Genomic DNA, 7,607 nt, shown 5'->3' with positions numbered 1-7,607 from the left:
CACTGTCTGCTCTCGTGTCCATTCACTGTGCATTCTTTGCATCTGCTTGTCTTCTCTTCTCATCTTCTCTTTAGGAGGCACCAGGAACTGATCCAGGACCCTCCAAAGTGGGAGGGAGGCACTCAATTGCTTGAGCCACCTCAGCTCCCTGGTTTGTTGTGTCACTCATTGTCTTTCTTCTGTGTCTCTTTTTTGTTGTGTCATCCTGTTGTGTCAGCTCTCCACACAGGCCAGCTTGCCTTCATGAGGAGAACCTGGGAACCGAACCTGGGTCTCACCATACAGTAGATGGGAGCTCAATCATTTGAGTCATATCTGCTTCCCATATATTTTTTTAAATATTTACTTTATTTATTTATTTCTCCATATCCCCTTGTTTGCATTTGCTGTATCTGTTTATTGTGTGCTATTCTTCTTTTTTTTAGGAGGCACTGGGAACTGAACCTGGAACCTTCCATGTGGGAGGGAGACACCTAATTGTTTGAGCCACCTCCGCTCCCTGCTTTGTTGTGTCTCTCAGTATGTTCTCCTCCATGTTGCCTTGTTGCATCATCTTGTGTGTCAGCTTGCCATGCTGGCCCTTTGTGTCAGCTCACTGTCTTGCTCTTGTTTTCTTTAAGAGACACCGGAACTGAACATGGACCTCCCATGAGGTAGGCAGGAGTTCAATTGCTTTAGCAATGTCTGTTTCCTGACTTTTAAGAGTAAAATAGTTCAGAGTCAGGATTGACTGTATAATGGTGCCATTATTACCGATTTGCCTTCTGATGTGTTAATAAACAACTCGAAATATCTCAATGGCTTAACACGTGGAAGTTTATTCCTCACGTACACCAAATCCACGGCATGTTTAGTGACTCAGCAGTGCACCTGTCCTCCACACAGTGCCTCAGTGCATAAGCTGCTTCTGAATGGCATAGCTCACCCAGGGCAAGGGCTGAGCAGAGAGGCTGCAAGGTCAAGCAGGGTGTCTTAGTTTGCCAGGGTGTTCTTACAAAGCCCACAGACTAGTTAGCTGAAACTACAGAGATTCAGAGATATGCTGTCTGTCATTCTGGAGACCAGAAGTCCAAAATCAACACCACCGATGTCCAAATTTCCTCTCTATGTAAGGACACGGAAGTCTTATTGGATAAGAACCCACCCTAACCCAGTTTGGTCTCATCTTAATTAACATTTTCAAAGATCCTATTTAAAAATAAATTCACATTCATGGGACCAGGGGTTAGGAGTTGAATATGTCTTTTGGAGGGACCTGATTCAATCCATCACACAAGGTTTTTACACTACCTCAGCCTGAAGTGACATGTAAATGACACATCAGTTCTACTCAGAGATTACTGACCAGAACTAATTACATGGCCCCAACTAACTATAAAGGATCTTCTGTGTGCCTAGAAGGAGAGGAGAACTAGATATCTATGAGCCCTAGTAATGTCTTCCATAGAGAAAAGAAGGGGTATTTGGTTAAGTGCTGGAACTGCTCAAGGAAAGACCCAAGGAAGTGTGTCACACACTGACCAGCGTTGCCTTAGGGGTAGGAGAGAAGAAAGGAAGAGTGGGGAAGGAAGCATATTTTAAAAGAGTGGGGAGGGGTTGTTATGGCATTTCCTTTCTGCTCATGAACTAGAGAATTTGTACACAATTGCCATACAACATACAGAGTGAAAAATATTATCCCACCATATACAAACAAAATATTTCAGATAGGTTAAAGAGCTAAATGTAAAAAGAAAATCTATAAAAGTATTTTAAAGCATACAGGAGAGTATGATTATCACCTAAGGCTAGGCAGTCCATCTTAAGTAATATACACAGCACAAAACCTATAGAAGAACAAGAATGATCTTCAACAACATAAAAGTTAAAATTTCTCTATGACAAAACAAATGACAAACAAGGTTGAAGGACAATTGACATATTGGGAGATTATATTTGCAATTTGTTCAATGGAAAAAAGAATTAATATTAAAAATATTTAGGAAAATCCTAAACATAAAAAAGGATTAGAAAATAGTAAATGTGTTGAAGAGGAAATACCAAGCATCAGTAAGCTTATGCAAAGGTACTTTGCCTCAGTAACAATTAAGAAAAAGAAAATTAAAACAGCAAGGAGCTTCTTTTACCTTGTCAGATTGGCAAAAATCAAAATGATTAATAAGAATCTTAGAAACACTGTAAGGAATTTTACCTTCCCATCAACTGTTGATGGAAATGTTGATGACAATGCTTTTGGAAGTCTATTTGGCAATAGTTATTAAAATGTATGTTACCTTCAACTCATCAATTCCACCTCTAGATTTCTATGCTACTGAAATTCTTTCTTACATACACAAAAATGCATGGACAAAACGTTCATCAAAACATTATTCATCTGAGCCTCCTCTTGACATAGAGGTGCAATGGACACAACCAATCCAATGTCCACATAGAAGAGGTGGCATTGGATTGGGAAAAGTGGACATGGTGGACGATGGGTATGGGGAAAGGCAGGAAGAGATGAGAGGTGGAGGCGTCTTTGGGACATGGAGCTGCCCTGGATGGTGCCTCAGAGGTAATCACCGGACATTGTAAATCCTCACAGGGCCCACTGGATGGAATGGAGGAGAGTATGGGCCATGATGTGGACCATTGTCTATGAGGTGCAGAGGTGCCCAAAGATGTACTTACCAAATCCAATGGATGTGTCATGATGATGGGAACGAGTGTTGTTGGGGGGGGAGAGGGCGGGTGGGGGGGTGGGGTTGAATGGGACCTCACATATATATATATTTTTAATGTAATATTATTACAAAGTCAATTAAAAAAAAAAAACATTATTCATAGTAGAAAAAACATGAAAACAACCGAAATGCCCAACAATACTGGAGTATGAACTAAATTATAGTGCATCCTTGCCAAAGATGTTTATCCACAATGGTGAAAAAGAATGAGATGCAGGTAGTTAGAAACCTCAGAAAAAACAAATATGAAATTCTATAAGGAAAGTATGGCCTAATTAGGATGCTAATATTGTAAAATGTGGCGTGATTTTTGAACAATTGGTAGACTGTAAAAGGAAGAATCCATTTGTCATATTCTTCTTTGAATATTACCAGTGTTGTGACACTGGAACAATAGAGAAAGAAATTCATCACATTGTTTATCACTTCAATGAACAATGTTTACATAGTGATGATAATGTAAGTGCTGTTTATTATTTTTTGTCTTTTCGAATCAACCTACAAAGCACTTAAGGCTTAATTAAGGTCACAAAAGATTTAAAATGTTAGCAACAAAAACTGTTACCAACCATAACAATATTACAGTAAAAGTAACACTGGCAGAATGTAGTTGGTAGAGGAGCTAAGAAGCAAGATGGCAGGAAGTGTCCATCATGCTAACCTCCATATCTTTCAGAATGGAGAGAAACACTGTCAGGAGACTCTTGCTTGATCTGTATTATTTCAGATTTTTGTAATGTGACTTTTCATGCATTCATTCACTGTGTGCTTCCTAACACATTTAAATTTGTGATTTCTATTTTTTAAGAAAAGGAAAACAAAGTTGTGAAAATAATTTTTAAAAGCCTTCAACTTCCTATTCAAATACTTCCATATATCTATGGATGTACTTTTAATCTAATTATCTGAATAATTCTTTCTAATTTTCACCTTATGTGTATAGGGTTGAATCATTCTTGAAAATCAATATATTTTTTAAATGTTTCCTAGTACATCCATATATAAACAATCCAAAAGTATCCCTCTTAGATTTACCCCATTTAAATCAATGTGAATTAAGTAACTATTTGAAATTCCTGTATTTTTTAATATAATAGCCAACAAAAAATTATTTTAAAAAGCACTTAATTGTCTACTCTAATTATCTCTTAAGCCCTAATTGTAACATTATCTTTATTGAAAAGCCAACAGTGGTAGCATTAAAAAAAGAATTCATGGTCTGATAGGTAAGTACCTATTTACTATTTTAACAAGCCTCTGTGTCCTCCAAGTATTTGTGCTTTGTTGCTTCTTACCATTAACTTCCAATCTCAAGTAATAATGAAAGGAAAAGTTGAGCATAAAAATGTATTAATGAGAGTCTTTTCTACCCTGACTTATTATTTCTTCCCTCTGAATCCTTTCTGGCACGCAGGATGATGTTGGCATATCCTTTCACGGAGCATCAAAGAACTTCTGCCTCTAAGAATCAGGAGACTGCAGGAAACCCTGCTGCTCTCACAGTGGAGCCCCAAAGACGAAATGGCAAGGGCTGCCAATTGCCACTACAGAGGATCAATCCAAGGATGACAGTGTCTCTCTTGTGCCTTTGAAATCTCTCACCAACACATCTCATTGATGGAGCCAAAAATGTACCTGAAACCTTTCTGGCAAGGGAATATGAGAAATATTGTTCCCAGGTTTCTGGCTTCTGCAAAACACTAGAGCAATGAGAATGTAAAAGTTGCCAAGGCCTACAGGCCATATCTGGCCCACTTCTGCATTAACAAAATTAATATAAGTAGCCCTGTTTGATCAGAAGAAGCTTTGGATATGCATAGAAAACACTGATTATTGGTTGGAAAGAGTTTTGGAAAGAGTTGAAGAGAGTGGGAAAGAGAAGAGGAGAAAGTTAGACCTAAAAAAAATGAAATGGACTAAATAGATAATTATTATTCATCTGTTACGATCCTTAAACAGGGAAGTTACATCATTAAAGCAGTATTTTAGGAAGGTGATATCGCTGATGTGACAGAAAGGAATTTTTTTTTTCAAGTTTTATTTTATTTATTTCACCCTCTCCCCCACCCCGGCCCCACTATCTGCTCTTTGTATCCATTCACTGTGTGTTCTTCTGTGTCCACTTGCATTCTTGTCATGCGGGACCAGGAAACTGTGTCGCTTTTTCATTGCGTCATCTTGCTGCATCAGCTCTCCGTGTGTGTGGTGCCACTCTTGGGTGGGCTGCGCTTTTTTGTGCAGGGTGGCTCTCCTTGCAGGGCGCACTCCTTGCACATGGGGCTCCCCTATGCGGGGGACACCCCTGTGTGGCAAGGCACTCCTTGCACACAGCAGCACTGTGTGTGGTCCAGCTTACCGCATGGGTCAGGAGGCCCTGGGTATAGGACCCTGAACTCTCTATATGGTAGGCGGACACTATCAGTTGAGCCACAACCACTTTCCTGACAGAAGGTAATTTGTATTCTTTGGTGTGGGAATGGGGAGAAAGGACATAAGTTGAGACTTGAAGTGAGGAAACATTTTAAGAAACAATTTTAGGAATCCACAAAGGAGAGTATGGAGGCTATGGAATAGGGTAAAAGTGGTGCAAACGGGGAGGAAAGAGTAAGTACACTTGAAAGATATTCCAGGGTGAGAACTCTGTCCCCAAGAATATTCTCATGTCCACTGTCAGGAGTGAGACTACCCAACTGGTCTGTGGTTTTGACACAGGTCAGTCCTGGAGCTGCAGAAACAGTGAGGAACCCACCCCTGTGCTCCCCCCTGCCTCACCCATGCACTCTCATTGGCATATCACCCTTTTGTAAGATTTAGCATTTTTGTCTCCTTTCACAACTTCTTTGGAGTAATTATACCAAATACGGAAAGGAGGAAGGATGAGTCCAGGCAATTCCATCCTATTCTCCCTTTCCCACTGCCTAAAGAAAAACTCAAACTGCCTCAAATCCAGCTTCTTACACCTACATTTTTGATTCCTTCCTCGCTGGAACATTGCTTCATTCAGGCCGAGCTTACCATCTCCTGCATTCATTCATTCACAAGCTCTTTAGTCAATAAATGTTTATTGAGCAGCCAGTCTGTGCTAGGCCCTGCTGAGGATTTAGCAGTTAAAAAAGGCAACAAGAAAACTCCCTGCATCATGGAGCATACATTCTAGTAGGGGGGAGGAAGCAAGAAGTAAAATATGGTGTATGTCAGAAGGTAAGTGATAGAAGAGAAAACACGCCACGTCCACCTTCACGGAATTCTCTAACAATTTCTTCCTGCCTTTCCAAATGCAACCTACCTTCCAAGATTCAGTGTATATTTTCTTTGGACTCTGAGACTTGCCTAACCCCTTCAGCCTATAACAACTGTCCTGTTCAATGCCTGTCACTGTTTGTCTCCTGTCTTTGTGTACTGTTCATGCACACAACATTCTACTCTTCTAAAAACATTGTATAGAATAGAATTGCTCACATATAAACATGGGAGCTTGAGAACTTTTCTTTTAAATGTTCAAAAGATCACATGCCTTCTGGAGCAATGTGATAATGCTTTATGAGTCTAATTGATGTATCTGAAATCATGAAATAAAACTTGAGAGGTTGGGAATGGATATGGTTCAAGAGATTGAGCACCCGCCTCCTACATGGGAGGTCCCAAGTTCGGTTCCGGTGCCTCCGGAAAAAAACAAAAACAAACAGCAAGCAAAACAAATGAAAAAATCAACTTAGGGACGTCGATGTAGCTCAGTGGTTTAGTGCTGGCTTCCCACATACGAGGTTCATTCTCCAGCCCCAGGTACTTAAAAAAACAGAAAAAAAAACCCAAAAAAACCAAAAACTTGAGAGGCAAAGATGTGATGACCTATTCTGGAATTTGGGAGTTAAGAGGTCAAAGAGTGTGTGAAGTGTGAAGTGTGAAGGATGGATGCAGGCAGGTTTACAAGAATGAAGGGTTCTTTTTAATGATACCATGTGGATGGGAGAAGAAAGTGGGTAGAAGGAAGTTACCTAGAGTGACCGTTGAGGGAAACACTGTGAGAAGACTCAAGAACAAGGATAGAGGCGGCAGACTTGGCCCAGTGGTTAGGGCGTCCGTCTACCACATGGGAGGTCCGCGGTTCAAACCCCGGGCCTCCTTGACCCATGTGGAGCTGGCTCATGCGCAGTGCTGATGTGCGCAAGGAGTGCCCTGCCACGCAGGGGTGCCCCCTGCATAAGAGAGCCTCACGTGCAAGGAGTGCACCCCATAAGGAGAGCTGCCCAGCACAAAAGAAAGTGCAGCCTGCCTAGGAATGGTGCTGCACACAGGGAGAGCTGACACAACAAGATGACACAACAAAAAGAAACAGATTCCCGAGCCGCTGACAACAGCAGAAGTGGACAAAGAAGATGCAGCAAATAGACACAGAGAACAGACAACTGGGGTGGGGGTGGGGGGAAGGGGAGAGAAATAAATAAATAAATCTTTAAAAAAAAAAAGAACAAGGATAGAAAGAACAGAATAGGAAGAGCAGTGTCGGGAAGAAAGGAATTGTTGATACTAATGAACACTTCTGTTCGTGATAATGTTCTAAGGAGCTCAATATTTATAGCCAGGAAAAGGCTAATCAGAGATATCCTTTGGACCAATAATTCTCAAATTCATTTGTCAAGAAAACTGGTGCAGTTTTTTAAAAATGTAAATTCCTGAGTCTACCTCCAGGCCAACTGAATCAGACTTCTGGGGGAAATCCAAGGAACGTGTATTTATGCTTAATATGTATTCTAAATGATTCTTTTGATTTGGCAAGTTTGGAAAACATAGCTTGACAGAGCCTACAGTCTTGGCTATCAGATTATACCACCTATCACAATTGCTGGTTGTCATTAGCTTTGAGAAGCACCACAAGTAACAAAG

This window comes from Dasypus novemcinctus, chromosome 4 (assembly GCF_030445035.2).
Source record: "Dasypus novemcinctus isolate mDasNov1 chromosome 4, mDasNov1.1.hap2, whole genome shotgun sequence".
Taxonomy (NCBI): domain Eukaryota; kingdom Metazoa; phylum Chordata; class Mammalia; order Cingulata; family Dasypodidae; genus Dasypus; species Dasypus novemcinctus.
The sequence above is the reverse complement of the archived record's forward strand: the minus strand, read 5'-3'. Positions refer to the sequence as shown.